The 10,216-nt window shown below is 47.8% G+C and overlaps 1 long non-coding RNA gene across 1 annotated transcript; it reads right to left on the bottom strand.

The window, feature by feature from the left end:
- Positions 1 to 3,052: 3,052 nt before the first annotated feature.
- Positions 3,053 to 5,167, bottom strand: LOC120831989 (uncharacterized). Its single transcript, XR_005714137.2, has 2 exons — positions 4,893 to 5,167; positions 3,053 to 3,369 (listed from the first exon to the last, which is right to left on the bottom strand). It is a non-coding gene; the product is annotated as an uncharacterized LOC120831989 (long non-coding RNA).
- Positions 5,168 to 10,216: the final 5,049 nt, after the last annotated feature.

The raw sequence follows: 10,216 nt of genomic DNA, 5'->3' as shown, positions 1-10,216 counted from the left end.
CACTTTTCATCAATACAGAATGAGTAAAGTGTCGCCCTCCGGTGGTGGGAATGAGAAGGAAGGAAAATGGTTGCCAGATATTTTGTCTTTCTGGCCACAAAAGAGAACAAAAAAAATCAAGACTATAAATATAAGATGGATCAATATACCTGTTGGCGTCACACTTAATTTTCTTAAATCTGAGAAAATCAACCTGGATATTAATTAAAATTTAAAACTAAAAAAAGTATTTCCTTGAGGAAAACATTCAAATAAAGCCAAGAAACCGGGTTTGGCTTCAGGTTGCTGCACAAAGGCGGCGACTTAGAACGCTGTCAGAACAAAGGCCGTGTTTACACAGTTTGGTTATACATTGCATCTTTGTCTATGTTCTGATAAACAATCTTTTCCCTTCTTTTCTTTTGCTCTTCCCCCTCTTTGCTCCATACTGCTGATGTGTCACCAGCCCCCCTATTCTTCTGCAGCTCCCTCTTCTCTCACACACACACTCGCTCTAGCGTTTCCAGATGTGCGCAGGAATGATGTCATGGCAGACCGGAGGCATTGGACTTCTGGTCCTTTTCTCTTTCTTTTTTTTTTTTTTCCCCTCCAGAAAACATCCATCGCAGACGAGGGGGCAAGAGGCGGAAGAGCCAAGCGTTGATAAGTTCCCAGACCTTAATATCGCTCTCTGATAAGTTGAGTGTCTCGGTTTTTCTGAGTCACAACCTGTCTTTGAACTCCCACCTGGGTTATCCTCCGCCTCACCCCTGCAGCTGCTGGAAAAGTGTGTCCACGTGTGCGTTTCATCATGGTTGTGCGCGGACCACCAATGGTACCCGAACATCCCAGCACACGTGTTCGTCAGCATTCTGCAGATGGGGCTCTGTGCAAAAAGGAGGTTAGCTGCCAATGACTCAGGGAGCAGGAGGAGAGGCGGAGTCGGCGAGTGTTGTGGCGGTTGCTAGGCGACGGCAGTGTAAATAAATTGTAAGAGACGGAGAAGAAAGGAGGCCATGTAAACTGTGGCCGGCCACATGAGGTCTGTCTGAGATCTCTGGGGGGAACAGAGGGATGACTGGGGGGGGGGGGGGTGACGGGAGCTGTCCCTGACCGTGTTGCACACCCCAGCTGGACTGGAATTTGGGCCTCAGTCACCAGCTGCAGTGAAAATCTGCACTCTCGCAAGAGCTGCCGTCCGGTTGGAGTGAGAAAACTACGGAAACAAAAAACAGGAATCGTTGTCCGCGACAACGGAGGTCGACGAACGTTGTAGTTCAGCTCATCTTCAAAGTAACTGGATCTGATACTATCATGAGCATCAAAAAGAAACACTTTGTGTGTGTGTTCATACTCTACGTATCCTGTGTTCTACTTGTGCAGGTTGGCATGGGAAGAAAGATCACAGTCAAGTCAAGTTGTGAAAAATGAATAAACACACTTGAATGAAGGACGACATGGATTCTGTGTAACGCGCAAAGGGTTGGATTGTGTTGTCAAAGCCACATTAGAATCCCGCCCCCCTTACAGTAGCTGCTAAAGAAACACAATGTTCCCTAAAAGGGTGTCGACGTGCAGCAAAAACAAAAGGAGCGAGAGTTTCGATGATCCATCAGATGAACTTCACATGAATACCAACGTGGTTCCTTTCGATCTGTTTAACGCACACACACAGATACATTCGGGTTGGCATTCTTACCCAAAGTCAGTGTACGACAGCGTCAGACGCTGCTACGTCGTGTTGAATCAGCCACAGGTTTTTCTTATAAAACATCCATGATGGCTGCACGTCCCGTTTGCTGGGCTCTGATTTTCCCCCCCGTTGGATGTCTTCATAACCCGTCTTTGATATTACTGTTACGATGTAGCGTTGTCACGTGACTCTTCTCTGAGGAGTAGAGCGATTTAGCGGCTAATCGCTGACTTTAATCAGATTACCTGACTATAGCCATGCAGCTCAAGTCCCCGGGCCACCCGCACACCACACAGGCCCGGTTTGGACCCGACACTTTTCTGTTTTTTTTTGTTTTACACAATATACTTAGTGAGGACACACGGCTCCGAGCGAATGATCCAACCAGGAGACGGACGAGCGCATTTGATCCTCTGTTGTGATTATAAATTAAACCAAATCTTTATTCCCACCTCAATCCAAATCCCCTTTCTGTTTGTCTCCGTCGGGTGGTTTCGCCACAAAAGGCGGCGTGACGGATCTCCCTGCTGAGGTTAATCCGTCCTGATCTGTGTGGCACCCTTGGGTGCTCTGTTCCCCTCATGATCAAATGAATGTTTTGGTCTTCAATTGATTTAAAACCGTAATCTCCGAATATCCCTCACGGCTGCTGTATCGTCCACATTTTTTGAGGGATTGAAAACAGCAAAAAAAAATAATAATAATCTCACTGCCGGCTTTATTTTCCTGTGATAGTGAATCCTAGCAACGGCCCAAACGCGTCACTGAAGTTGAAACCTGGTGGAGACAGCCTGAGAACGTCTACGTCATCGGGCTCAGTGCGGGTCACTCGCAAGCAGCGAGCCTCATAAAAGTGATTAATAAGAGATTATTGAGACCGTTTTAAATCTCTCCAAACTTCCTCAAGTAGTCCGTCCTGCTCCGTTTAATAATAAAGCATTTCTGTATTTTTTCACAGGGAAAAAAAAAGCTGCTCAAATAAAGAAGCCAGTCATTTGGGGTCTGACGGTTTTAAAAGACGAGGCCAATATCAATAGTTCACATATTAACTTTTTCCAACAGGCCGGGAACCTGGTGGAATATTTTGTTGCACTTTTCTGAAAAACCCCCTTCAATCAAAAACATTTGTTTTACTCGTATTGCACTCAATTAAACTGTTGTCATATTTCATCTTGAATCACATTGACCGCAGCATTATGGTCATATAATAGCGACAGCGAGAGCTAATAGCGGAATGTTTTCATGCCATAAACGCTGTGGATCGACAACCTTTTGAACTCTGCAATAGAAATGATCCGTGTGCTCCCTTTGGTTTTTGCTCATTCTGATGTCCTTTCAGATAATATTTTTTCAGAACATGAATAGATGCACAGAGAAAAATCACATTTTTACAATCCCGTAGAAGCCTTTATTTTAGATGGAAAAAAGTAAGAGACATTTTTGTTATTAGGGTTTAAGTGAAAAATACAAAGTTTAGGATATGGTTGCCCCGTATGGGGGTGAAGAAGAAGAAGGGAACCGCTGAGGGACGCTGCCGGCTGGCGAGGTGGAACACGAGTTGGATGTTTATTGTAACGCCGCCGGTGACACGCTTCTGCAGACTGAGACAGGAGCGAAACACCTTCATGTTTCCAACATGGTGGAGTGATCCCACAATGCCGCCGCGTCGCGAGCCAGAGACGTCGCACTGGAGGATTCTAGAGGAAACCAAAACACAAATCAGTTTTGTTTTTTTCTCCTATTGAAGAGGAAACATGTAATCCTCAGGATCTCCCCAGAAAGTGCTTGTGTTGGATTCTGCCGCTATGCAACTGTCAAAGAAGAAGTATGGACCAGGCCTGCAGTGCTTAGTGAGGAAGTCCGCATTTATCTTTTGATCAAATCAAGATTAGCTCTCGTATTATCGCGTTTGTAAAGGTATCATCTCCAGGGGAACATCTGGATAGAAAACTCCCACATGGTCAACGAGGCGAAGATGTGCGAGTTGGACCAAACATCACTATGAACGGTTGTATTAGTAAAGTCACAGCATGCCTGCGAAGACCATTCTGTGACATTTTAACCACACAGAAAACACTAAAGCGCAACTAACAACCTTTATGATGACTGATCCACGTCGGGGGCCCGGAAAGCAATTACCGATGATTAATATCACCCGAGCTTTTCCTGCTGCGACGTGACAACGTGTCCGACGAGGCACAAGTGTGCTGAAAGATGAGCTTCCAGGTTCCTGCTAAAGGTATTTTGATTAATTCATTTGACTTTGAAGTTGCACTAATGCGCTTTTTTACTGAATAGAGCTTGAAGGTATCATGTGACCGACCCAATGCGTAAGTCAGCCTTCGTTATGAAGCCGACCCGATGGCTGTTTCCAATACTGGCGTTGGTATTATCGTTTGTAGTTTTATTCATATCCCACCCCCTAAAAAATCCTGTTGCGTAAACAGGGGCGTGTTACCCACCAGGATAACGTTTAGAACTATTCTGAATTATGTATCAACCATTCTTCTCTTTAAACTCTCAAAGAGAGATGAAAAAAGGAAAAAAAAGAAGAAGAAGTCATTCCTCATTTAAATGCATGCGCTCGTTTGCTTCCAGCCACTTTTTCATTAGCGGAGCCCAGGGAATTTTGTCCTAATCAGCTCAGCGATGAGACAAACCCACTGTGAGATTCGTCTGGTGAATTAACGGGAGAAAAGGAGTGAAATCTCCTCCTCCTGCGGGCGCCCTGTGATTTCATTGGTGACGGGCCCCTCTTGATTAACTCCTGCTCCGGGGGGTCGTGCGAGGTGGAGGCCATCTCTCTCAGTGGCAGATGGGGGCTCCCTCAGAAGCTGGATTTCAGGATTCAGAACGGCGAGTCTTCTCTGACAGTGCCTACCTGATTACGTTGACTTCTTCGGTATTTTGTTACAGCAATAAAATTTCCCGTTTGGCCCCAAATGTAGGAAACTATTTTTTTCCTGGACGAAAACAGGAGGTAATTGGAACAACGGCTAACAAAATGCCGTCGTTAAGCGAATAGAAAATGCCTGTTGTGATACGAGCTTTTCATTTTTCCCATTGTGATGAATAGACGCAGTAACACCTGTAGACTCCTTTGTGTGGAGTCTGATGCGAGAGGAACTTGCAGTAAATACGCATACATGTGTACAAGCCCCCTCTGCAGCTGTGTGCCTCCATGTGTTTGGTTTCAAAGGCTCGGAGGGGACTTTATTACCCGGGCTTCATTGCTGGCTCCGGGGGGAGCGCGGTTGGACCGTCTCTCGTGGTCGTGAGTCCTCTGTGGTACGACGGCCTGGAGTCTGAGATGGTTGGAGCGGTCTGGAGGTGGTTGGAAGCGGTCTGGAGGTCCGCCACGGCTCCGAGTCCCACCGGGTAGAAAAAAGGCCTTACGAAACTGTCCAAAGATACAAAGAGCGGCCGGAGCAACAGACGTCCCTTTGTCCTGCGGGGACGGCATTCCTTACCCTCATACGCTGCGGTATTCACTCTGAATACACTACGGTTTGTTTCCAATCGGCATTTTCCGTGTGTGTGTGTGTGAGGGGATGAGGGGGGGGGGGGTCTAAAGGAAGAGGATGACACAGAGAGCGCCGTGCGACCATGTGGCTCAGCGCCCCTTAAACCAAATTACAGCTCAAGGTGCAGAGGTCAGCGGAGGAATTTTGTTCCTCTTTTGAGTGGGGGGAGGGAGGACTTAAACTTCCAGGGAACTACAGTACGAATGGAGAACAGAAGTAAGGAAATGAGCATTATTTAAATCTACTGAAATCGGAAAAAAAAAGACATTGGTGTAATGTTTGGTTTTTGACTTTATTGCACTCAAGCTTCAAAAATGATAAAACCACGTGGTATCACAGTCCTTTTCAAAGAGTTTCCGCAACAATCCAAAGGACGAGTCCCTTCTGCTTCTCGTTGAGGCCTCCGTCACACGCCATCGCTGCAGTGATGAGCTCGTCCTTCTGCCACGGAGCTTTTTCTAAGCTACTTCACGTTCATCACTTTGCTAAAGCGTGGAGAGAGAAAAGGATGACAGGCGGAGTGAGATAACGAGAGATCTTCTGCTGGTTCAGGCCTTCGCCCTCTAATTACCGGCGGTTAGTTAATTAAAGAGCAGAGATGATTGGCCGCGAGAGTGAAACCTATACATGCAGCACACATCTACACCCCCCCCCCAGGGTGCCGGGAATCCATTCACCAGCCCAGTTTCTGTCCTCTCTCTGCTGCCATGTGGCCCACTAGGCCACAACGCCGTTGTTGGGAGCAGATTACGCGGCGCTGCGTCGGCGACTGGGACCATAATGTGCAGAATATTATAGAAAAGTGACGCCACAGTCCAAGTATTAGCTCAGCTCGGCTCGGGACGCAGCCCGCGGACAGCATATCTATTCCAGATGGAGGAACCAGCTTCCCTCCTCTTTTTTTTTCATATTCTCCTCGGTTTTCTGAGACCTTCTTTGTTACACTGGTGAAACTCTCGTCTTTGGAGAAGTCGCCGCGCATTGTGTTCTTCTGTAACACCAAAGCATTAATGTCACGTTGGCGACGAAAGGCGCCTCTCGGGTGTCTTTTGTTCTCCTCGGTGGTTTGCAACAGTTTTGCCCTTTTGGGTTTGGGTCCGATCCGCAGCAGCTGAGCGCTGTTTGGTGTTGGAGGACGTTTACCCGTTCCAGGCTCGGGGGTTGACGTCGCAGTCGCAGAGACTGTGAGTAACCGCCTTCCTCGTTCTGCACACCTGTGCTACGCGCAGGCTGTAAACGCATTATAGAAAAGAGGTCCACGAGGCCCTCAGGCTCCTCTGGCTAACCGCTGGAAGAACATGAGTCATGCTAATCCTCGGCAATGGAGTCTGGTCACATTTAGCGGAAGCTGAAATAAGGAGTTAAAAAGAAAACCAGGTATCCTCTGGTAATGATACTGCTGTTCCTCCGTTATATATGTCCATGAAAGGAACAAATCTCGCCACGCCGCATAGCGAAGTCACAGCTGGCTAACCTTAGCTTAGCTTACGGTTAGCCGGCTCATCGCGAGTAAGGGAAGGTCTCGGGTTTTCAGTCAAGGAGTGCTTGGCGCCGCGCACACAGGAACGCGCACAGCGTGTGGAACAGGTTTTATTGAGTTGCAGAAAAGCCAAAGAATTCAAAAGAGGGATGCTTTTTTTTTTTTTTTTAAGTTGAGGTAATCTTCAAAACATCTGTGTTGACTCAGGCTCAGGATACTGAAGCTGGTGCAAATGCCATAACATAACTGTAAAAGCCCATAAAGGCTTTTCCATTTTGTTCTTAAGAAGAAACGTTCTTAATTAAAACAGCGACTCGGGACGCTCGGTCACCAGTCTGCAGAACGCTCTGACTCACTGCGGCCAAAAGGCCGATGGCAGACTGGTCTGCGGGTTTAATTAACGCCATGCCATGTTTCAGAGAAGCACTTTGCTGCTGGTCGCAGAATAAACACGCGTTGTGCTGTATTTGCCTTTTTCATACATTTGCCTGCGTAGTTTTAATACGGCAAATTGTATTCATAGAATTGAAATATTCATCGTACCCATGCAAGTCTAACTACAGGCCAGGGACGACAGACTTTAGGCCAACTCATGCCGGTAATGTAAATTGATAAGTAGACCATTTTGGCCGAATGAACCAGTTAAGAAAGCAAAGTGGAAATAAATTGAATGATGTTGGAAAGGGAAACTTAATGCCCTCCCAGGATTCCCCGCAGCAATGCATTTGGAGCCCTGAGAGCAGAGGCCCATCAGGCTCTGAGAAAGTGTCTGCATCTGCTCCACAGCGTGTACTGGTACTGAACTCAGCGGGCCAGAATCAATTGGCAGTCAAATCTGTGAGTGGGCCAGATCAATACACGTGACTGCGCCGCTGTCCGATGGTCAAATGCAATCAGCAGCGGAGCGAGTCGGAACACTGACGATGGGTATCAGGACGACGCCCAGAGGGACTCGACTTTTTGTTGGGTCGAGGAAATGAATTAAAATGCCAACAGGGAAACCAAAATAAAGAGGAATCCAGTAAAGGCAAAATCCACCTCTAGTAGTTGCTCATGTTAGTTCTTGCTAAATTGTTGGATTGTTATTGAAAAAAAAGTAGATCCTTAAGTAAGGCCAGTCGGTGGAGCAAGAGCGCCATCTAACGGCCCACCGGGGGAACTGCACCCTAATAATCCCTGAAACAAATGATCGTCCCCGCCTTCAAAATAAAATCTCTTATTTGCCTTTTATGACTCAATTGCATTCATGAGATTCATTCTTATAATTCTGCAAAGTTCCACTGGAGTATGATGCGACGGATTGATACATGTTTTGTATTCATACAACCTGTCGAACAGATGAACCGATGAAGATGAATCATGTCTTCTGAAGAGATGTTTTGTGTCGTTTGATTCAAATATGAAAAAACAAGAGACACGGCGTTAACTTTCCAGGCATATTTTAATTGGCACGGTAAACACGATACAAAGTATTCAGTGCTCCAAAACACAAGCACGGGCCACCAAATGGAACACGAACGAAAAAGTGCAAAAACACACCATTTGGTAGACCTCACAAAGGAAAAGAAGTCTTACTTCGCAAAGCAGATAAAGTAATGGTAAGACTCTCAATAGTTAAAATAGATGATTTTCCTTTTTAAAACTTTATTCATATATTCATATATATTCTCTAATTCCAACGTGCCGTTTCCACTGTACAGGCAGGTTATTCCGGGGGGGTTTTGTGGTGGTCTTGTTGTTGCAGGTCCCATCAGATTTTCCATCGGGTGGGGGGGGGGGGGGGGATAAACAAACAAAAGTGGCTTGTTTGAGCAAACGGGAGACTTCTTAAGCTGATCGACGCTTTCCATCAAGAGTTCCACGGGTCAATACGTCCATCGAGTTCGCCGCGCGCCGCGTCAGATGGATGTTCAAGAACGCTCTCGTTCAAAACAATTTAGTTGTTATTCATATTTAGTTTGGGCTTCAGACCCCGTTCAGACAGAATAAGCTACGACAAAGACTTCCAGCTTTGAAACAAAACGAAAACAAGAAAAAACAAGCCGAATCTCAGCCCGACATCGTCAAATATAAAACAAAAAGAAAAGTTTCAATCACGTACGTTTATGTGCCGTTGAGAGGAAGGGGAGGTGGGGAGGGAGGGGGAGGGGGGGGGGGGGGGCAGTGGACATCATTTCTGTGGTACGATTTATAAAAATCATCAAAAATTTGCCCCCAAACATCTGAGATAATCACATGTTAATCCTCAGCCAGTTACGGTGAATATGTGGATCACAGTTTACCTTCACACACAGTGGAGCATCCTAAAAACATCCGCTGCAAAATAAGATCTTCATAGCTTTTGTTATCGGGTGAAACGCTGCTTGGAGACACTTTGCTCGCGCCTGATTAACTGTAAACTAACAACGAGGTGTTAAGACACCGATCAAACCAAACAATACTAATATTAGTACGTACATACTGTGTACTCACAGTAAAACAAACACACGAGACATCCATGGCCTACCTATGCATACGTTCAGTCAGAAAAACAACACCTGGGGTCCCTGTTGTCCTTTTTACGTTACACTAGGAAACACTGGGGGGGGGGGGGGGGCACAGGAGGGGGGGGGGGGGGGGGGTCGCTGTTAAGAACAGGAAACATGCTTCCTCAACCCAAAGAAAGAAGCACAGGCACCGAACCCGACAGGAGCGATCGGGTTCATTCCAAAACAGTACGACCAGGCAACGGGTGCTTAACTGAACAGAAAGGCAGGAGGGGGGAGGGAGGGAGAGGGGGGAGGGGGGGGAGTAAGCCGACCACACCCCCCCCCCTCCGCCACCCCCCACCACCACCACCACCTGTTCCAGGTTGCCAGCAGAGGGGGCGAGAGGAGGAAGGCAGGGCAAGCATGCAGCACACCACAACTCTGAGAGCCCCCCCCCCCCCCCCCCCCCCACCCCCCGGGGGCCATTGCAAAAATAGTGTATGGGGAGGGAGGTGAGGGGGAGGGGGGGTTGCCTGAGGATCAGGAGGGAGGGTTCAGTCAGAGAGAGGGACAGACACCAGTGACAAGACACGTGTAGGATGGTCCATCACTACAGTGACAAGACACGTGTAGGGGTAGATCCATCACTACCCCCCCCCCCCCCCCCCCACGGCCCCCCACCCACGGCCCCACATGTGTTGGGTGGAGAGGATAGACCATCACAACACACACACACACACACACAAGCACTCAGCTCAGACGGACACACAACGTGACACTCCTCGTTCTGACACCTGCAAACATGGAGCTGATTTTAGTGGGGGGGGGGGGGGGGGGGGGGGGTGACGTGTGCAAAGCCCAGGATGTGTGTAGATGAGCCGTGACAGACACACACACACACACACACACACACAGAGCTGAATGGAGGCGTCTGACAGGTGGTCCATGAAGCTCCTGCTGGTCTCTGTCCCGTCCCTGACCACACACTCCGCCACGTGTGTGTGTGTGTGTGTGTGTGTGTGGGGGGGGGGGGGGGGGGGGCGTTCAGAGTGAGGAAGCCAACAGCCGCGTG

This window comes from Gasterosteus aculeatus, chromosome 14 (genome assembly GCF_964276395.1).
Source record: "Gasterosteus aculeatus chromosome 14, fGasAcu3.hap1.1, whole genome shotgun sequence".
NCBI lineage: Eukaryota > Metazoa > Chordata > Actinopteri > Perciformes > Gasterosteidae > Gasterosteus > Gasterosteus aculeatus.
This window is presented reverse-complemented; position numbering and strand designations above follow the sequence as displayed.